This window comes from Aulonocara stuartgranti (assembly GCF_965226115.1).
Source record: "Aulonocara stuartgranti genome assembly, chromosome: 4".
Taxonomy (NCBI): Eukaryota; Metazoa; Chordata; class Actinopteri; order Cichliformes; family Cichlidae; genus Aulonocara; species Aulonocara stuartgranti.
The window spans coordinates 35,073,010-35,095,932 of NC_138942.1; the positions used below are offsets into that span (position 1 = coordinate 35,073,010).

At 46.9% G+C, this 22,923-nt stretch overlaps 1 long non-coding RNA gene across 3 annotated transcripts; it reads left to right on the forward strand.

The window, feature by feature from the left end:
• Positions 1-2,776: 2,776 nt before the first annotated feature.
• LOC309704727 lies at positions 2,777-22,908 on the forward strand. 3 transcript variants are annotated; one of them, XR_014276338.1, is made up of 6 exons: positions 2,777-3,198; positions 21,643-21,668; positions 21,973-22,058; positions 22,207-22,239; positions 22,336-22,425; positions 22,837-22,908. It is a non-coding gene; the product is annotated as an uncharacterized lncRNA (long non-coding RNA). The 3 variants fall into 3 exon arrangements; XR_014276339.1 differs by lacking the exon at positions 2,777-3,198 and adding an exon at positions 20,668-20,729; XR_014276340.1 differs by lacking the exon at positions 2,777-3,198 and having other exon boundaries at positions 21,509-21,668.
• The last annotated feature ends 15 nt before the right edge of the window (positions 22,909-22,923 follow it).

Genomic DNA, 22,923 nt, shown 5'->3' on the forward strand with positions numbered 1-22,923 from the left:
TAATTTTCCCGAGGTGCTCCTGGGACTCTTGTAGAGTGCTGCACCAATAAGCTGAACTCAGTTTCGTATAATATTACTTTTATCTCCATAATACATAAATTATTATTATATAAAGCTGCCAATGGTAAGAGTGGATGCTGTAGGGAATGAAAATATGAGACAGGCATTGTAAAAATGCAAACATTTTATCACTATTTAATCAAATCCAGAAAAACAACTGTAAACAAAATGTCTTGATGCATTCTCAATAATCAAGGTAAGTAAATCTCCAAAAGTTGATTCTGTTCATCTGGACGTTTCTGCCACTGAAAACGCTACGTCCAGAGACCTGTAAACAAAATGTGCATGTTCTGGCAAAATGTTAAAGATTTGAAGTGCTGTTGCAACTTTGCATTTAGTTTTTTAGTTTATCTGGTATTTTTCAGTTATTTTTTTCTTGTTAAGTGAAGAAATACTTGCCTGTTTTAGGCTTGAATAAGTGCAACAAGAGGTCGAAATACAATGGACACTGGACAGGTGATCATCGCCAAGAGAGAGGATCTGTACCTGGACTTGTGAAATTTTATAAGTAAGAATGTTTGTTCACGTGTAAAGGTAGATCCAAAGACAGCCAACATCTTCTGAGCACGTCTCCTTATGTGTGCAAAGATCTTTTCTTTGAGAGAATCCAGCAGTTATCCTGACTTGAAAATACAGTGAAGGAACTGTTGGAAGTCCAGAAAGCACTGGACAAGGAACCGTTAGACGGGAAGAAACAGAAGTAGAAAGGTGAGACACTAAGCTGCCAACTAAGCTGCCTTTCCAGCACAACCTCACGTGTCTGAATTTACAGTTATGTTTTCATGTTGACATACTGTATTAACACAACTGATCTAAAATCAGACAAAAAACATAAAATCAGAGTAGAAAAAGTAATTTTTTTACTGTAACAACCACAAACATGTTTAATGAATCATATTTCATAACTTTAAATGTTTTAAAGTTTAAAATCATATGCACAAGTTTTGCAAACAACAAAGTTATTTGCAGCCAATTACCTTTTACCCTTTTTTTAATAACCACATCTATTTACATAACCATCAGCTGTTCTGCATTCAATAAGATGCCACACAAATATTTGTGCCACTCCAAAAACATAATTTCTGTCCACTATAAAGGAGAACATCACAGCCTGATACCTGCAGGTCTGACAGCAGCAGGTGTATCACTCCTGTTTCTACCTGGAGACAGCAGTCGCCTCATTGTTCTGACACAACACAAAACTATCCACAACTCTACACACTAACTACACAAGACAACACATTAACTACACACTCCAAACACGCTAAACGTCACAAATCTCTCACATCTCAAAACTCACGCTCTCTCTCTCTCGCCGTCACTCCTAAATCTTCCCCCTCTTCCTAAACAGCCAAATGTCATGTCGCCATATTATTTTTTGATTGGTCGACATGGTGCATTTTCCCACACACGTTTTTTGTTTTGTTTTATTTTTTTTGCTCATAAGCAGAGAGTGCTCGCTGCTGTCCTTAGACAGTAAACGTGACGAAACTATTCAGGAAAAAACACGCGTATATATTGTTCATCATAACTCTGGTTTTACGTGGCCTATCAACACAATGTACTGTAAAAACTGGCATATATCACCTTGTTGCCCTGTCATCTTAAAGTGGTCATGTGATTGGGTTACCACGACTACTTTATTCTTCCTCAGTTAAACAGCAGCACTCATTTTGGCCCCTAGCTGCAGGTGTTGTGCCAAAAAGTGATCGTCTGTCAGACAGCGATTGCTGCCTGCGGGAGCGCACAGCTGCTTAAAGCTGCAGCTCCCAGATTACTTACAGCTACTTGCTACAGCAACTGATATAAGATGCGGTAAGCTGAACACAGCTTCAACCGTCTGTTTGTTGAAAAATAGTTACGCGACCGCATTTTTTGTTCGTAATGGTAATGGCGTTGTAACGATTGCAATAATAATTAGTTACATTACTCGTTACTGAAAAAAGTACCGCCATTACTAAAGCCATTACCTGTAACGCCGTTATTCCCATCACTGGGAACAAATCAAATCTTCTGGAAAAAACTGCAAAATGTTGCTGGGGAAAAGTACATCTGGAATAAGCTGCCTACCCTGCAACCATCAACAGATTTCAGTTAAGCAGAAGAAAATCAAAATTACAAATAAATGTAATCGTTCAAGCGTGAATGTGAAAACTTAAATCTGAGTTACTCAAGTCCAGTACGTCTTCTTATATATATTGACTATTTGGAACATTGTTTTATATTACTTTAGCTTAGCAGCTAATAAATACAGATGTGAAAAGCATGGCTAAGTAATTAGCTTAGCATTTGGATCTCCAGCATACACAGGCAGACAGAAAAAGCCGGTTATTGATGCATTACTAGCATAAGTTTAGGACTAAAACATATTTTATCTGTTAATAGTATTGAATTTAAGATCCTCAGGCATTTTTCAATGTGACACCTATCTTCTTATTTGTTTAAGAAACTTACTATCAGCAACTAATCTAAGAGCTAGCCTCCAGTGATGTTTGCTGCTTCAATGTGTGCGTTTTAGCTTAGTGTGTGTTTGCAACTTATACAATGCTATGCGGTTGTTCAGTCTGACGTCACTAGCCGTGTCTGGGCCTAAACTCCGCTGCAGGTCCATATATCAAACGATCACTATGGCATTATTGAGAGTTGAAAAACAGTCTAAAGTCTTTCATCTTTAATAAAATGATCAGCGTTCTGCTCTACCAGGTGTAACAATTGAGTTTAACATCCATGAAAACGGAATTTATGACATTTAACGGAGTTAGAAGTTAGCAGGGAGTTAGCTCGCTAGCTTCTATCTAAATACAATATAGCATGTCCTGACTGCGGGGTTTTGGAAACAAATTAAAACGTACAGCTCTGTTATCACTTCCAGCACAAATGAAGACAGAAAACTAAACAGCAGTGACGTTTGCAGGGTTACTGAAGTTTGGCTAGCTGGTATATAATGATGTGCTACGTGACCGCTAGCGACACAGCTTTGTTAGCATAATATAAACAAGCTAACTTTTTTTCCACTCGATAAAAGTTAGCGTGAGTGTTCTCGGTGGTCAGGAACAAATGTAATCGCATGGCAGGATGCTGTAAAAGGACCAAACTTCAGCCAGGAGAACAACTGAGATAATCCATCCACAATACGAGGTTAGTCATTCATATACTGCTGCATGGGCTGGGCTGTAGTTACATCCTAAGGTTTTAAAAACTGAGCTTAAATAAATGATTAGCGGTAATAAAAGCCGAGGGAGGTCAACAGTGATCACTGACTGTTTTAGGAGCTTTTTGAGATAGAAGAAAATATAAAACATTAAACATGTTAACAACACAAAAGCCATATTAAACGCAGACTACTTTAGGCCCGGAAGTAGGATTCGTCACGTCATCACTTAACCATTTTACACCACCAAGTGTAAATACTGTATTAACGTTCCTAAGCACACTAAAGCACAAAACTTTGGTTGGTATTGTGGGGAGAACCCTGACAATTTGACAGGGTTCTCTTTCTTTCTTTAATTTACAGAGTTGGAGTGTGCTGTAAGTGTTCTCAAAATGTAATGAAGACAAAGACACACACACACACACACACACACACACACACACACACACACACACACAAGGAAGAGGGCTATCATGTTGATTCATGTAGTTTAATAGAGGCTGATGTGTTTTATGTAATATATATGACGTTTCATATACTGCGGTGTCAGATACTGATATAAATGCCTTTGTTTGATTCACAGTTGAGGGTTTATCTCCCTTGTGAAAGAGGTTATGCTTTCTTCCATGCTAGTCTGTCTGCCAGCAGAAATGGATTTCTTGAAGTTTGGTGGACAGACTGGCCTTAGGCTAAGGGACAATTGATTTGATTATATCAATATTCCAGGCCATTTCTGCTATGAGATCAGGTCTTTTTTTGAGAACTATGTGAAAAAGAAGCTGTCTTTTTTCAAATCATATGCGTATGACAAATCTCTCAAATTTATAAAGTTATCAAATTATGAAGTTACCTCTTTTCCTCACTCTTTTAGTCACTTAAATACTAAATTGTAGCCTTATAATACTTTTGATTCCAGAGTATATGTCACGATCCTGGGCCATTTGGCTCAGCGTTTTGAGTGTATATATATTTTGATGTTTTTTGTCTTATATTTAAGTTCTTTAAGTTACCTAAGTTCTTTCCTGTCATGCCCAGGTTGTTGCTGTAGTTCATTGTTTCTTAGATTTCCTTTGTGTCTTCTCCTCTATGTTTAAGTCTCCCTTGCCTCTCATGTGTTTCATGTCTGTGTGTCTTATGTTGTCAAGTTCATGTTGTCACGTCTGTGTCTCATTATGTTTCCTGTTTTATTTTGAAGAGGTCCTGTGTTCTACGTTCAGTGTGTTTAGTTTTACTCCTCCCCCGTGACGTCGTTATGTTCATGTGTGTCAGCTGTTTCCCCATGTGTTGTCACTTCCCCTGATCACCTCCTGTGTATTTAGTCTGTGTGTTTTCAGCCATTCCTTGGTGGACCGTCTGTGGTTTTTCCACGCCATGTCATGCTTTCCGGTTTCCATATGACATTGCCATGTTTAGAGTCTTTCTTGTTTGTTTTTCTATTCACCAGGGTTTTTCATGGTTCATTTCACCTTTCTAGTTTACCCAGTTTAGGTTATTGTTTAGTTTTGCATTTTGTTGGCCATTTTATTTTTGTACCATTTTGTCTGCCTTAATAAACAGCTCATCTTCAGTTAAAGTTGAGTTTTAGTATGTCCGCACCTGGGTCCACTCTTCGCACTTCACACAGTTTGTCCCGGCAGACTGTGAGAGAACATGGACCCAGCGGACTTACAGCTGTATGCGTGAGGCTGCCTTCGCCCAGCTGGATGAAGAGCTCCGCTGGAAGCCGTGGCGCACTCCTGATTGTGAGTGCATATTCTGTGGAACTTGGCTAGCTCTCAAAGGTCCCTGGAGCTGCCGAAAACCCCCACCAGTCGCACCCAAGCTTCAGCCGCTTCAGGTGGGAGTGCTCCGTTTTTCTTCCGACGCTCCAGCTTCTGCGTTGCCGTCCCGCATGTCAGAGGCTCAGCTGTACGCCCAGGGCTTCCTTGCCTTGGAGGAAGCAACGCTCACGCCGCCGTCACTTTTCACCTGCTGAGCAACTCCCAGTGGTGACTTATAAGGACTGCCTTTCACACATTCCACCTGAACCCATGACTGAAAAGAATAATAAACTCACCCCAGACACTGTTGGAATCTCTCTTTTGGATGATGGTAAAATGGCCTGTATTTGTATAGCGCTTTTCTAGTCCCTAAGGACCCCAAAGCGCTTTACACAACCTGTCATCCACCCATTCACACACACATTCACACACTATGATGACATAGCTCCCTTTGAACAGGGAAAAATCAAAGACAATAGTCACTTGCCTGTAAGTGCTGTTAAAGGAAAAACTGTGAGCAATGTTACCAGGTCTAAGACACTCAGTTCAGGTTCTGTCAGTTCAGCTTTTGTCAAGTTTGGTTCAGTCATCCCCACGTCAGTTCACTCTTAAACCTGTTAAACCAAGGACGTCCATGTCTGGTCTGCCCCGGCACCCATGCCGGTCCCCAGGGTGAGGTCAGCCAGTATACAGCCCATCTTTGGGCTGTGTAATGCCATCTGTCTTCCCCCTGAGAAAGCTGAGGTGGTTGTAAGCTTCATCCAGAGAGTAGAGCCAAACTTATGGGCTCAAAATGTGGTCATAAATATTTTGTACTTGTAAAAAAGATTTGTATGTGTAAAAAAGATTTGTGTGTGCGTAAAAAAGATTTGTATGTGTAAAAAAGATTTGTGTGTGCGTAAAAAAGATTTGTATGTGTAAAAAGAATTTGTGTGTGCGTAGAAAAGATTTGTATGTGTAAAAAAGATTTGTGTGTGCGTAAAAAAGATTTGTATGTGTAAAAAGAATTTGTGTGTGCGTAAAAAAGATTTGTATGTGTAAAAAAGATTTGTGTGTGCGTAAAAAAGATTTGTATGTGTAAAAAAGATTTGTGTGTGCGTAAAAAAGATTTGTGTGTGGACTTAGAAAAAAACCCCCTGCAAGTTACAAGTACGGATTTTTGACCCTATTTTTCTTCCCTTCATCTGATTGGTCAATGTCATGTCAATCACAAATGTAACAATCCAATCAGAGAACAGATGGGTTTGGCTGTCGGAGGGGCGCTGTTTTGAACTGCAGGTCCTTGAAGGGTGATACCGTTTGAAGCTGGAGGATCGCTATATAAATATCCGATAGCAGCTAGGTCCCCTAACTTTCAGCAGCTGTTGAAAGGATAAAGTTGTGGTACAGTGGGGCAAAAAAGTATTTAGTCAGCCACCGATTGTGCAAGTTCCCCCACTTAAAATGATGACAGAGGTCAGTAATTTGCACCAGAGGTACACTTCAACTGTGAGAGACAGAATGTGAAAAAAAAATCCATGAATCCACATGGTAGGATTTGTAAAGAATTTATTCGTGAATCAGGGTGGAAAATAAGTATTTGGTCAATAACAAAAATACAACTCAATACTTTGTAACATAACCTTTGTTGGCAATAACAGAGGTCAAACGTTTACTATAGGTCTTTACCAGGTTTGCACACACAGTAGCTGGTATTTTGACCCGTTCCTCCATGCAGATCTTCTCGAGAGCAGTGATGTTTAGGGGATGTCGCCGAGCAACACGGACTTTCAACTCCCGCCACAGATTTTCTATGGGGTTGAGGTCTGGAGACTGGCTAGGCCACTCCAGGACTTTCAAATGCTTCTTACGGAGCCACTCCTTTGTTGCCCGGGTGGTGTGTTTTGGATCATTGTCATGTTGGAAGACCCAGCCTCGTTTCATCTTCAAAGTTCTCACTGATGGAAGGAGGTTTTGGCTCAAAATCTCACGATACATGGCCCCATTCATTCTGTCCTTAACACGGATCAGTCGTCCTGTCCCCTTGGCAGAAAAACAGCCCCATAGCATGATGTTTCCACCCCCATGCTTCACAGTAGGTATGGTGTTCTTGGGATGCAACTCAGTATTCGTCTTCCTCCAAACACGACGAGTTGAGTTTATACCAAAAAGTTCTACTTTGGTTTCATCTGACCACATGACATTCTCCCAATCCTCTGCTGTATCATCCATGTGCTCTCTGGCAAACTTCAGACGGGCCTGGACTTGCACTGGCTTCAGCAGCGGAACACATCTGGCACTGCAGGATTTGATTCCCTGCCGTTGTAGTGTGTTACTGATGGTGACCTTTGTTACTTTGGTCCCAGCTCTCTGAAGGTCATTCACCAGGTCCCCCCGTGTGGTTCTGGGATCTTTGCTCACCGTTCTCATGATCATTTTGACCCCACGGGATGAGATCTTACGTGGAGCCCCAGATCGAGGGAGATTATCAGTGGTCTTGTATGTCTTCCATTTTCTGATGATTGCTCCCACACCAAGCTGCTTGCCTATTGTAGATTCACTCTTCCCAGTCTAGTGCAGGTCTACAATACTTTTCCTGGTGTCCTTCGAAAGCTCTTTGGTCTTGGCCATGGCGACGTTTGGAGTCTGACTGTTTGAGGCTGTGGACAGGTGTCTTTTATACAGATGATGAGTTCAAACAGGTGCCATTCATACAGGTAACGAGTGGGGGACAGAAAAGCTTCTTACAGAAGACGTTACAGGTCTGTGAGAGCCAGAGATTTTCCTTGTTTGAGGTGACCAAATACTTATTTTCCACCCTGATTTACGAATAAATTCTTTACAAATCCTACCATGTGAATTCATGGATTTTTTTTTCACATTCTGTCTCTCACAGTTGAAGTGTACCTCTGGTGCAAATTACTGACCTCTGTCATCATTTTAAGTGGGGGAACTTGCACAATCGGTGGCTGACTAAATACTTTTTTGCCCCACTGTATATCAGTGGTTAGAAATAACATTATTACTTTAGGATTAGTTTAACACAAAGTCAGGGCTGACCCAGGACCATTGCTGTGAGTCACAGTGCGCAGCATAAAAGTCCTTTCACATCGGATGCAGGATACGCTGCTAATGCTAACTGCTAACTAAAAGCAAAGGATCCAGAATTTGTTACGCTGGCTGCTGGGCTCTGTGGGTTTTTGCAGCAGCTCTAACTGTACTAGATGCACCTGCTCCTTGTCTTTTCTATCTCTGACTTTATGTCCTCTACAAGAGTTTGTTTTTTTTGCTAGTTCTTCAAATGTTCAATAAAAACATGTATGCTAATTCATAACGAAGAAAGCTTTGTAATGAAGACTGTCATTTCCAAAACACTGCCCGCCCCCACCCCGCGGTCCGCAGCGCTGTTGAAAAGGCTGTGGAAGTCCCTGTATTAAACACGTAGACCTGTGACACAAAAATCACCAAACTCGGACGACCACAGACTGTTTTCCTTCGTGGTGATGAAGGAAGTCAGCGACGTGATTGGACTTACCAGCCACATGCTGAATGTCTGTGGTAAACTCAGAAATGGCCGCCAACTGGCGCTGCTGGCGTGCGCTCCATGGGTCAGAGACCTTGGACATCGCAAACGTCAAAGGTTTGTGGTCAACATACGCAGCAAAGTTGCGACCCTCGAGGAAAAAACGAAAATGCCGTGTCGCGAGATGCAGGGCCAGCAACTCCCTGTCAAAAACACTGTACTTGTGTTCAGCATCCCGGAGCGTACGACTGAAAAAGGCGAGCGGTTGCCAGAGACCTGAAACCCGCTGTTCCAACACTCCGCCCACTGCCACGTCCGAGGCATCGGTGGTCAACGCGATCTCCGCCGACGGAAGCGGGTGGGCCAGCAGGGCGGCGTCAGCCAGCGCAGACTTGGCTGCGGAAAACGCACGGACGCGTTCAGGCAGCCAGTCAACCGGATCTTTGGCTGTTTTACCTTTTAAGGCAGCATAGAGTGGCTGTAGCAGGTGGGCAGCTCTGGGGAGAAAGCGGTTGTAAAAATTTATCATCCCCAAGAACTCCTGCAACGCTTTAACCGACGTGGGACGCGGGAAAGCCGAAACGGCCTGGACTCTGTCGGGCAACGGAACCACACCTTCAGCGGAAATGCGGTGCCCGAGGAAATCCAGAACAGGCAACCCAAACTGGCACTTGGAAGGGTTGATGATCAGGCCGTGCGCTTCCAAACGCTGGAAAACCTGGCGCAGATGGGACTCGTGCTGGCTCGCTGAGCAGCTGGCCACCAATATATCGTCCAGATAAACAAAAACGAATGGCAGCCCACGCAAAACGGAGTCCATCAGCCACTGAAAGGTCTGGGCGGCACCTTTCAGGCCAAACGGCATGCGCAAAAACTCGAACAAGCCGAAGGGGGTAATGACAGCGGTTTTAGGAACGTCTTCGGGGTGCACGGGAACCTGGTGATACCCCCGCACCAAGTCAATTTTAGAAAAAATCGACGTTCCGGCGAGATTGGCAGAAAAATCCTGAATGTGGGGGATGGGGTAACGGTCATTCTCCGTGGCATTATTTAAACGGCGGAAATCTCCGCATGGCCGCCACCGACCGTCCGATTTGGGCACCATGTGAAGCGGAGAGGCCCATGCACTGTTCGAACGCTGTACAATGCCAAGGCACTCCATGGCTGCAAACTCTTCCCGAGCGACGGACAGTTTCGCGGGGTCGAGGCGGCGCGCGCGCGCGAACACCGGGGGCCCGACCGTGGGAATATAATGCTCAACCCCATGCTTCGTTACCGTGCTAGAGAAATTAGGGACAGACAGCGATGGAAACTCTAAAAGCAAACGCTGAAAAGCATCCCCGGAGGTCACTACATTAGCCCGAATCAGGGGCTCGGAGGCCCGAGTAAAACAGGGTAGCGAAGAAAACGAGAGAGCATCGATTAAACGTCTGTTAGCGACATCGACAAGTAGTCCATGAGCACACAGGAAATCAGCACCCAAAATAGGTACAGAGCTAGCAGCAACAACAAAGTTCCACTGGAAATCCCGGCCATGAAAACAAACAGTCACCAACCTTTCCCCAAACGTTTTGATGGGAGAGCCGTTAGCTGCAATGAGCTGCGGCCCACAGTTCGCTGCTAGTCCGTCGGCAGCGGTAGGGGGAAGGAGGCTCTTCTGGGAGCCGGAGTCCACGAGAAAACGTCTCCCGGAGCGCGAGTCCTCTATGAAGAGCAGCCTTTCTGTATTGCCAGCGGTCGCGGCTGCTACGGCGCGCTGGCGGGTCCGTTTCCCTGGGCCGTGAAAGCGCAAGGCAGAAGGCAGCGACGCGCTCTGTCGCCAAAACGCTGATGGTAGAAACAGATGCTCTTTCCGCGGTGCCGGCGTGTAGCAATCCCTGCCGTCAGCAAGGGGGCGGATGCTCCGGGGGAGGCAGGTGGAGGCGTGGAAGGTGCCGCCGGCGTGTCCGTAGCCAGGGCGTGAACGTCGAAAGTGCGGCTAGCCAGGAGAATACGATTCGCTTCTTCAGCCAGGGAGCGATAATCCTTCGCAGGCAGAAGCGGAGAGTTCGCGAGGACAGCTCTCACGGCGGCCGGTAGGTGGCGAAGGAAGAGGTGCACGAAGAGGAAACCACCGTCATCCAGCCCGAGCAACGATAGCATGTTCTCCATGAGCTCGAGCGCGGTACCGCCACCCAAGCCTGACAGGTTGAGGAGCTTTTCGGCTCGTTCGGCGTCGGAGAGGGCATAGCGCCGAAGAAGCAGCTCTTTGAGGGCGGCGTATTTCCCTTGGGCGGGTGGGTCCCGGAGGAGCGCCATCGCGCGACGGGTGGCCAGCGGGTCGAGCGAGGCCACCACATGGTGATACTTCGTGTCGTCAGCCGAGATGCCGCGAAGGGCGAACTGAGCCTCCACGTGTACGAACCATGACGGGGGGTCATGGAGCCAAAAGTCCGGCAGTTTCAGTGCCACAGCGAACGTAGCTGCAACAGGAGGCGGAGGTCCGGCGGCCGCTGATGCATCCATAGCGGAGTGTGCGTTATCTACGGCCCGTTGCATGCTCGAGTCAGGGGTCACCAATGTGGAGGTAAGCATCAACGACACAGCTCTCAGTTCTCACTCCTTCTTTATTCGTCTCCAACATCAACTGCGCATATCGCGCCACAAAACACAGGAACACACTTCCTCTACACTGGGTGTGAGTGGAGCCCTCTAGTGGTCCACCACAACACATACAAATCTTTTTTACGCACACACAAATTCTTTTTACACACACAAATTCTTTTTACACATACAAATCTTTTTTACGCACACACAAATCTTTTTTACACATACAAATCTTTTTTACAAGTACAAAATATTTATGACCACATTTTGAGCCCATACAAACTTGACACAAGGCGAGAGTGAGACACCACAGCAGTTTCTCTACCAGGTGATAGGGTTGAAGCAGCGGGTCCTCTTCACATCCAAAATGTCTGATGCAGGCATAAAGTACAGTCCAGCTACTGTTCAGGATGTTTTCTTGCACTCGGTCTACCAGGGGCTTGGGTATAAGCACAGTAACATTAGTAACATTAGAGGTTAAAACCTCTGTTGTCAAGCAGAGAGGTGAGTGATGAAACAATCTTGCGCCACATAATGAGAATCACTAGCGAGGAAAGTGAGAGGCAAAAGAGAATAGGCTCGTCCCGTCGACAGAACACAACTAGCGCACATAGTGCTCAGTCTGAGCTCAACACCATCCAGGAATGTAGTAAGTAAGACCGACCAATTGACACGACCAAGACTGACCCGATTAAAGAACTCACAGCTAAAGTTAATGAGCTCGCTGGGCTGGTGGAGGCGATGAGACAACAGACTCTAGCACGAGCCTCAGACCTAGCAAACCCATACTCACAAAACAGGTCAAGAAACAGAAAAGACAAAACCTTTGGGTGTCCAAACTGTGTTGAACAGAACCGTCCAGATTGTTGCCATTGCTTCATCTGTGGGGAAGAGGGTCACAGGGTGGTTGGCTGCTTAAAAAAATCTAAGAACCAGGGAAACGTGAACCGGTCTCTGCAGTGGGGCGCCCAGTGACTGAGTCCAAAAGAGAGCCCTACAGTGAGCGCTTAAGGGAGGTGAGGACCCAACCTAGCCTTAACAGTAGCAAACCCAGTCTCCCCTCACCAGTCACATCAGAAGTAGTTAACTGGCAGCAGGGTGAGGCACTTGCTACGTCTGGTGTTATGGCACCACACACTAAACGTGGGGCAGTTGCTAAGCTAATCGGTAAGAAAGCTCTCATACAGTGTAATTTGAATGGCTTAGCAGTGAAAGCACTACTTGACACTGGTGTCGAGATTGGAAAGACAGATACTTGCCTGACTTAGTCATGCGACCTCTGTCAGAGATCATCGAGGAAATTGATGAGTTGAAAGTGTGTGCAGTCAATGGGGGAACCATACAATTTGATGGCTGGGTACCCATCATGATCAACTTACCGGGGGGTTAAGACCCAAGCCTCTCCGTCAGTACTCCGGTCCTCGTCAGTACCTTGCCAATGGACAAACCATTGATTGGTTTCAATGTCTTGGAACAGATCATTGAGGGGCAACCAGAGTGGTTGATACCTACTCTTGTTATCTTGCTGTGTAATGCCATCTGTCTTCCCCCTGAGAAAGCTGAGGTGGTCGTAAGCTTCATCCAGACAGTAGAGCCAAACTTGACACAAGGGCGCTTGAGAACAGGTGAAAGGGATGTGATTATCCCTGCTGGACAGGCCACCTGGGTAAAGTGCCGGGTTCCATCAACCATCAATCCATCCGATTGTTTGGTGCTGTTTGAGGCTGATGAGGGTAATCAGGCCCTAGAGCAGTTGGATGTCTGGACAGGGTTAGCTGAAATACAGAATCCAGCTAAGCCGTACGTCACCATTGCTCTGAGTAACGACACCAAACATGTTATCACCTTGACGAGGAAGACAGCCCTGGGCACCTTACAGCTGGTTGAACGTATTGTGGAGGCCGAGGCCCCAAACTAGTCCCCACTTACCGTAACAGTTCGCGAGGTAACGGTGGAGCCAGCTGAACCTCTACCAACGTCATGGCATCCGCCAGTGAACCTTGAACATTTGGAGGAGGAACAAATAGAGATTGTTGAGAGAATGTTGTTCGATGAGTGCAGGGCCTTTGCGAGGGATGGGAATGATATTGTAATCCTGATCTGAAAATGGTGATAAGCCTAAAGGATGACATACCAGTGCAGAGAGCATATACTTCCATACGTAAGCCGCTGCTACGGAAGGTTAAAGAGTACGTGCAAGACCTCCTGGTGAAGGGATGGATAGTAAGATCCAAGTCCTCTTATGCTGCTCCCATCGTGTGTGTACGGAAGAAAGACGGTTCACTCCGTCTTTGCATAGACTACCGTCTATTGAACCAGAAAATGGTTCCGGACCGACACCCACTACCTCGGATACGCGACCTGCTTGACACCTTAGGGGGGTACTCCTGGTTCAGCATCCTTGATCAAGACAAGGCTTACCACCAGGGGTTTGTGAATGAAGGCTCCCGCCATCTCACCGCCTTCACCACACCCTGGGCCCTATACGAATGGGTGAGAACCCCGTTCGGGCTCACTAATGCACCTGCCGCCTCCCAGAGAAGTATGGAAGAGATCTTAGGTTCGCTGAGGGATGACTGTTGCGTACCATAGCTTGACGACATCCGCTGTTACTCCCAGTCTTTTGAAACCCATGTCGAGGTGGTCCGCAAAGTGCTTCAGGTCCTACAGGTCCATGGTGTGAAGCTGTGGCCTGAGAAGTGTGAGCTTTTTAAAGAAGAAGTTTGTTATGTGGGGCGCTTAGTTAGCGCTGAGGGCATCAGGATTGACCCAAAGGATCTGGAGGCTGTCTTGGCTCTGAAGACCAAGTCACCACAGACAGTAGGTGATCTTAGGCGGGTCCTGGGCTTCTTTAGCTACTCTCGCTCTTTCATACAGAACTTTTCGAGGATAGCTCAGCCACTGTACGAGCTACCCCAGAGCAAATCTTCAGAACGGCCCACTCATGGCCGTCAGAGTAAAACCAAAGGGCCCCAGATGCCATCGAGGGCGCCCATAGACTGGACTCCTGAGCATCAGAGGGTACTGGAACAACTGGTCGACATGCTAGTCCATCCTCCAGTGCTAGCATATCCAGACTTTGACCAACCCTTTGTTTTGCACACTGATGCATCCGAGTCAGATTTCCAATTTAGCATCAAATGCAGGCCAGGAAAAACAAACATAGATGCCGACACGCTGTCCCGCATTCCTCTGGGTGTGAACAACCTTGTGTCAGTGTGTACCGAAGAGTTGTCACAGGAGGTGGTAAGAGGGGCTTGGGAGGGAGCAAGAGTAGCCCAGCAGAAAGAAGTTGCGTGGGCGGCTGTCCTTTTGGTTTCCTCTCAGGACGTCATGCTGCAGCCAGGCGCGGCTCTCCAGGAAGTCAAACCTGATGACCTGATGCAGGCACAAAGGGATGACCCCACGATGAAGGAGGTCATCAGACTTAAAGAGTCTAATGTCAGACTCAGTGAGAGTAAGAGGAGGTCGTTAGAAGGATCTGCTTGTAAACTCCTCCGCTAGTGGGACCGATTACACCTCAAAAATGGAATCTTGTGCAGGCGAACACCCGAACAAAAACAACTAGTCCTACCTCTCCTGTACCAGCCTATGGTACTGAAACATCTTCATGACCAGATGGTCCATGTCGGTACTGAGAGGGTCCTTCATCTCGCACGAGAGAGGTTCTATTGGCCTCATATGAAGAGGTGCATAGAGGACTACGTCACTATGAAATACTGTTGCATTAAACAAAAGAAACCCACAGTTCATGTGCGTGCACCCATGGGCAACCTGAAGTCCAACTCACCGCTTGAACTTGTCTGTACAGACTACCTACATCTTGAGAAAAGCAAAGGCGTGTATGAATACATTTTGGTGATGGTCGACCACTTTACACGGTTTGCTCAGGCCTACCCAACCAAGAACAAATCCGGGCGGACTGCAGCCGAGCAGATCTACAATGATTTTATACCTCGCTTTGGGTTCCCCAACAAACTCCATCACGATCAGAGGCGAGAGTTCGAAAATGAGCTCTTCCGAACTCTTGGGCAGCTCTCAGGGGTTGGTCATTCTCGGACATCCCCATACCACCCCCAGAGTAATCCCGCAGAACGATTCAACCGCACCTTGCTGCAGATGTTGCGTACCCTGACAGACAAAGAAAAGGAAACATGGAACGATCATCTCCCACAGGTTGTACACACGTATAACTGTACTCGTCATGAGTCCACTGGTTATTCCCCACATTTCTTGCTTTTTGGCTGTCACCCCCGCCTTCCGGTGGATCTTTTGTTTGGCCTGGTTGAGGAAACTGAACCAGTGTCGCACAGGGGGTATGCCGAAAAGTGGCGTAAGAGAATGACAGAGGCCTATCAGGTTGCCACCAAAAATAGCCTCTTGGCTAGTGCTAAGGGGGAGTCGTACTATGATCAGAAGGTGAGGGGAGTGGTACCGAAATCAGGGGACAGAGTGTTGGTGAGGAACTTAGGCGAGCGTGGTGGACCCGGCAAATTATGCTCCTACTGGGAGAACAGGATATATGTGGTCAAGGAACAGGTTTCGGATAACCCAGTGTATGTCGTCCATCCAGAGGGTAATGACCAGGGAAGAACTCAGACCCTGCACCGAAACTTGCTCCTGTTGGTCAATGATTTGCCAGTAGAGTTCCCACCACAACCAACTAAACTAACCTTAAGATCGACACACAAACAGACCAATGATCGAGTGAGGTGTAAAGACAGGGAAGGACGGATAGAAAATGCTGAGACCTTTGATTCAGATGATGATCCGGGCAGTGGCTATTAGTTGAGGGTACCACCGACCCAGGCTGAGTTCAGAACAACTGTCCCTTCCGAGAAACAGGCTGTCAGCCAGGACAGAATGGAACCAGGGACGCAGACACAGGCTCGGTTTGAAGGAGAATCTGTTCTGAGCCCGAGGGATCTTGAAGAGCCAAGACGAAGGACGCCTGTAACAGATGCCGAGGACATTGCTGAGAACCTGTCAGAGATGGCTGGGGCCCACGGGGAAAGTCGACTATGAAAAGAGGGTCCCATGGCACCTGAGACTGGGGATGAAGTTGAGACTTACCAGTATGACCACGAGAGGAGTGACAGTTCGGCAGCCCTTAACTTGCCTCAGTCGGAAGTAGAACCCGAGTCACCTCGACATGAGTGAGCAGGCAGCAGACTCTCCGTTGAACTCACCTGCCCCACTGAGGCAATCCACCCGACAGAGGCGTCCAGGCCAAATGCTAACCTATTAATCTCTAGGCCATCCAACATACCAGTCATGGCCCACTGTAAACATGGTAGATACTTACCTCGTGCCTTTGGCTGCCTTGTGGCCCCCACAACCTAGCTTATCTTCATTCCAAGGCCCACTGGTTGTCCAGATACCATATCTATCTCTTTTCTACCCCATATGTAGCTATTAGGAAGAAGCCATAAGCTATGGTGGTTACCTAATCCCAGAGAACCAAACATTCCTAAGTGCTTGAAGTTTTAATTTAAGGGTTTTGATTATTCACTGTGTGAGATTTGATAAGAATACAGAGACTGTAAGTGCAAATTTGTTTCAAGTGTCAGGAGCCACTTTTGTTGTAGGTGAGCGTGTGGCACCCCTGTGAGGGAAAGACCACATTAATATTATTTTGTGTAAAACACTCATGTAACGGGACATTCTTCATTACTATTGTCACAGGCTGGGTCTCTGACCCAGCGCTCTGAGTTCATGTTTGTATTTGTCTCATTTTGTCATGTGATTAGTTTTGTGTCATTTCCTATCTGTCTTTAGTTTGGGCAGTTATTGTTTATTGTTCCTCTGGTTTTCTATGTTTTGGGGTTTTGCATTTATTCATCACGTATTAGGTCTGTTAAGTTGTGTTGTCATGTTTAGTTTTAGTATTTCCTGTTTTATTCTGACAGTGTCATGTGTTCTTTGTTCATTGTATTTAGCTTTCCTCTCCTGGTCCTGTCATTAGGTTTATGTCAGTCAGCTGTTCCCCCATGTGTCTCCACTTCCCCTGATCACCTCATGTATGTATTTAAGCCCTTTGTTTTCTGCATGCCATTGTCGGGTCGTCTGTTTATTTTGACCTTAGTCTTAGTCTTTGTTAGTTTTCCTCACCCTCAGTCATAGTTATGGTTTTCGTCTGTCAGTTCTACATTAGTCTTAGTCATAGTCTTTGCCTGTTATTTTCCACCACAGTTATAGTTATTGTCACGGTTCGGGGCAGCGGCCATGTGAAGAGTGGAAGGAGGACTCAAATGCAGCACTTATTCAGACGTGAAGGGTGATTTATTAACAATACCAGACATAAAGTGGAGATGGCAAACAGAACTAAGGACGAACTAAACTGGGATAAACTACACAAAGGAGTGGCAAACCTGAACATGAAGGGAGAACAGCAGGGAGAGCACGCAGGGGATTTCACAAGGTATGAATACAGACGACGCGACGAGGAGCAGAGGAAAACACACACTATAAGTACACAGACACTGGGAAATCACACACAGGTGGGAGACACAGCTGGACCTGGTTAACCTGACGAGACAGGGGAACACTGACACCAGGGACCAATAGAGGGAGCACAAACTCAGAACCCAGTACCTAAAATCCCAAAACACAAACCATCCCAAAACAGCCCATGAATAATAAAGAGAATAATAACAATAAAGAACACAAACACAAAGTCACCGAGTCATGGTCGCAGGACCATGACAGTACCCCCCCCCCCCCCTCAAGGGCTGGCCCCCGACAGCCACAGAAACACACCACCAGATCCGGGCGGGCGGCAGGGGGCGCAGGACGGAGGGACCGGGCCATGACCAAAGATGGAGGCCCCAGAGTCCCAAAAAAAAAAAAAAAAAAAAAAGGCACACAACACTCACAGGGGAGCAGAGTCCGAAACACAGTTCAGGTGGCCGGCCCGGGGCCCGATAACACAGGAGGCCAGGATAGGCAGTTCAGGAGGCTGGCCACGAAGAAGGCCGTGGAGGCGCACAAAAGGTTCAGGAGGCCGGCCGTGCGGAAGGCAACGCCGGCCACTCAGGCGAAGAGGGTCCGGGGGCCGGCCGTGCGGAAGGCAACGGTGGCCGCTCAGGCAATGGCGGTCCGGGGGCCGTGCGGAAGGCAACAGCGGCCGCTCAGGCAATGACGGTCCGGGGGCCGGCCGTGCGGAAGGCAACGGCGGCCGCTCAGGCAATGGCGGTCCGGGGGCCGGCCGTGCGGAAGGCAACGGCGGCCAGTCAGGCGACGGCGCCCGGCCAGTAGCCTAGCCAGCGGTCTAGAAAATGGCCGTTTAGCTCCAGACCCAAACGAGGCTGGGCCAGGCGAGGCTGAAGGCACGGAAGCCGGGGCCGCAGCGGGCGAAGATGCTGAAGACGCTGCTGCAGGCGATGATGCGGATGCTGAAGACGCTGCTGCAGGCGATGATGCGGATGCTGAAGACGCTGCTGCAGGCGATGGTGCGGATGCTGAAGACGCTGCTGCAGGCGATGGTGCGGATGCTGAAGACGCTGCTGCAGGCGATGGTGCGGATGCTGAAGACGCTGCTGCAGGCGAAGATGCAGACACGAAGGCTGGACCAGACGAAGATGCAGACACGAAGGCTGGACCAGACGAAGACGCAGACACGAAGGCTGGACCAGACGAGGACGCAGACACGAAGGCTGGACCAGACGAAGACGCAGACACGAAGGCTGGACCAGACGAAGACGCAGACACGAAGGCTGGACCAGACGAGGACGCAGACACGAAGGCTGGGCCAGGCGAGGCTGAAGGCACGGAAGCCGGGGCCGCAGCGGGTGAAGATGCTGAAGACTCTGCTGCAGGCGATGATTTAGTATTTAGTATTTATTTATTTATTGTCATTGTCAAGAACAATGAAATTGCGTTTGGGGCTTCCATACAACCCAAAAAAAAGAAGAAAATAATAAATACCCCTTAAAACCCAAGTGTACATATTTAACCCAGTGTGACTCCAATGCAATAAGACAATCCTTAGCAATAATGTTCGTAGAAATTCAGACAAAGACCTGAGAAACATGACAAAATACAACAATGCAACCCATTCAATATTATTGTACTGTGAGATATGATATCAGATATGATAGTTATCTATTTAAGAAAGAGGGGGGGGGGGCAGGAGGGGGAAGAGAATAAAGATATGATGCACCAATGCAGACCAGTTCATTGCTATTAAGAAGTTGGATATGGTTATTGTCCGTGAGAGGGGGGCAGAGAGTTCAGGAGCCTCACAGCCTGTGGATACAGGCTATTGGCCAGTCTGGATGTTCTGGCCTGTATAGACCTGTACCTTCTCCCTGAGGGCAGCAGATGGAAAAGGTGGCGCGCAGGGTGATGTTGGTCCCGCAGGATACTGTGCACCCTCCTCAGACAGCGAGTGGGGAAGATATTACTGATCTCTGGCAGACTTGTTCCAATAATTCTGCCAGCTTCTTTCACCACCCGCTGGAGTGCTTGCTGATTGGCCTTGGTGCAGCTGGGGAACCACACTAGAAATCCATACGTCAGAACGCTGCTGATGGCACAGTTGTAGAAGTTCAACATCAGAGATCTGGGAATGTGTGCGCTCCGCAGTCTCCTCAGGTAGTAGAGGCGCTGTTGGGCCTTCCGTACAACTGAGGTGATATGGTTGCCCCAGGACAGGTCCTCGGTCACAGTTACCCCCAAGAATTTAAAACTGCTCACCCTCTCCACCGCCTCACTGCCAATGAAGAGAGGCAGATGGTTGTTATGACCCCTCTTCCGGAAATCTACAATGATCTCCTTGGTCTTTTTGGTGTTTAAGACCAAGTTATTGTCGTGGCACCATGACTCTAGTTGTTGCACCTCTGTCCTATAGTTTGTCTCATCATTGTTGGATATAAGTCCGAGCACTGTAGTGTCATCTGCAAACTTAACAATGAGATTGGACGCGCATGCTGATGCTGATGCTGAAGACGCTGAAGACGCTGCTGCAGGCGATGATGCGGATGCTGAAGACGCTGCTGCAGGCGATGGTGCGGATGCTGAAGACGCTGCTGCAGGCGATGGTGCGGATGCTGAAGACGCTGCTGCAGGCGAAGATGCAGACACGAAGGCTGGACCAGACGAAGATGCAGACACGAGGGCTGGACCAGACGAAGATGCAGACACGAGGGCTGGACCAGACGAAGATGCAGACACGAAGGCTGGACCAGATGAGGACGCAGACACGAAGGCTGGACCAGATGAGGACGCAGACACGAAGGCTGGACCAGACGAGGGTGAAGCTGGGCCGGGCGAGGACGAAGCTGTAGCTGAAGCCGGGCCAGGCGAGGATGAAGCTGAAGCTGGACCAGGCGAGGATGAAGCTGGACCAGGCGAGGATGAAGCTGGGCCAGGCGAGGATGAAGCTGGGCCAGGCGTGGATGAAACCGGGCCAGGCGTGGATGAAACCGGGCCAGGCGTGGATGAAACCGGGCCAGGCGAGGATGAAGCCGGGCCAGGCGAGGCTGCGTCCTCAGGGTGAGGCGTGGCAGTAGCAGGTGGTAGCGCTGCAGGTGGTGGTACTGCAGGAGGCGGCGCTGCAGCCACGGGTGGTGAAGCAGCCACAGGTGGAGAAGCAGCCACAGGTCACAGAAGTCAATTCGCCTGTCCGCCGAATTTGAAGTCAATTTAGGATACTTTCCTTTAATAAACGGTAAGCATTATACATATGTTCCTCACTTGGCTTGCTGTTTGTTTGCTAGCGATAGGCTACTTGACGACAGCATTAGCTAACCAGTGTTCTCTAGACCAGCGTTCCCCAACTTTTTGGGTGTTTCGTGGCCCGGGGGTTGGGTCAGGCAAAATTGCAGTAGCTTCCCTGATCATTTTACAAACATAAGTGAAGAGAATCTGGACTAAAAGGCCTAGACTTATGGTTGTGTGCTGAATCTATGAATCAAACTATCACCTGGAAACATAATTAACTGGTCCATAGCTGTGAAACTGGACATGAGTTCTTGATTCTATGGAGATTAACAGTAATCCAGAAATTTACAAATTTGTCCCAGGGGCATCGCGTAAATGTTGTCCCTGGGACATCGCGTAAATGTTGTCCCTGGGACATCGCGTAAATGTTGTCCCTGGGACATTGTGTAAATGTTGTCCCTGGGACATCGCGTAAATGTTGTCCCTGGGACATCATGTAGAAGTTGCCCTGGGACATCGTGTAGATGTTGTCCCTGGGACATCGTGTAGATGTTGTCCCAGGGACATCGTGTAAATGTTGTCCCAGGGACATCGTGTAGATGTTGTCCCTGGGACATCGTGTAGATGTTGTCCCAGGGACATCGTGTAAATGTTGTCCCAGGGACATCGTGTAGATGTTGTCCCTGGGACATCGTGTAGATGTTGTCCCAGGGACATCGTGTAAATGTTGTCCCAGGGACATCGTGTAGATGTTGTCCCAGGGACATCGTGTAAATGTTGTCCCTGGGACATCGTGTAGATGTTGTCCCTGGGACATCGTGTGATAGCTTGTAAATAATGGAATGAAAATTATTGATTGTTATTAACTTGTGAAAAAGAAGTGTAACAAATCCACATGTTATGTTCTTACACCCTTACAGAAACTGTGACTCCTTCACAATGTCAGGTAAATGTCAACTCATGTTGAATAATCAACTAATCAAGCCTTTTATTATCACATGCAATGTTACACGTTGCAATGAAAATTTCACCCCCTTCTGACCATACATATATTGCTTAAACATCACATTGGGAAGACAGGTCGGAAACATTTAGGAAGGTCAGAAAACAATTTAATTAATAGATGAGGGGAGAGGAGGAGAAAAAAGAACTACAACCAGACAAAGCTCCTAGAAGACTGAAATGGATGATGGTTGCAGCATGCAAAAAGAAAATGATATCTGTTGACTACAGCATATGCTTTCTCACAGATTACCTTGTGGGAGTAGCTGGACCAAACTCTATTGGTATTTCAAGTTTGAAATCCCTGTTTGACCAGACTAACATTTCAGATGAGGTACCTCTTGACATAAAAATCCTTTTATGTTGTCATAAAACTAATGTTAAATTCTGCTTTAAATACACTTTATTGTACAATTTACTTAATGAATCGTATTCCTTAGTTCTGTTTTTATTTATATGTATTTATTTATTTGTTTTATAAGGTAATAGATGGCCTAATCTATTTGCAGTGTGAGGTATGTTGAAAAGCTTGTTTGATCATAATGACATAGCATGTTTACGTTTTTTGTAATGTATTTGAAAACATAGGTGTATTTATGTTATTTTTATAGAATTTCCCTCACATTTATCCAATACCAAGCCAAATCACTGGAAAATTTTTGGATGGGTCCACAAGAGCACAAAGTGCATACTTTTTGAAGGTATGACTTGGACTGTGGTAACTATGTTCTTATCACAAAGGGTTTATAAGTTGCCACTATAAACAAACAGCATTTTCCAAAATTGAAGCCTTGTCAGAAGAACCTGAAAAATACCTTTCTGAAACCTTTTCTGTGTAAAGACTTGTTCAAAAGCAATGCACACAGATTAAAACATTTCTGTCTTGGCCAACTGATAAAGAACACCAAAAATTGAGTGGTGCGTGTTGAGTCTGTGGTCTTGATTTGTTTTGTACACACTATAGAAATTAATTAATGTAAACAAAAAATGACACTTTCTATATGTTTGTGTATCTGCAGAATTAATCACAAGTCTCACCTGACAAGCTTTCGCAGTTTTGCAGTGTCATTCTTGACAGAAAAACATACTTGTCACATTCTTTTTATTTCCAGAAAAACATCTTTCAGATGTATGAGAAATTGATTGGAGCCTGTCTGGAAAACGGCAGCCACTGGACCTTGTTTGCAAGTTGCACAGAT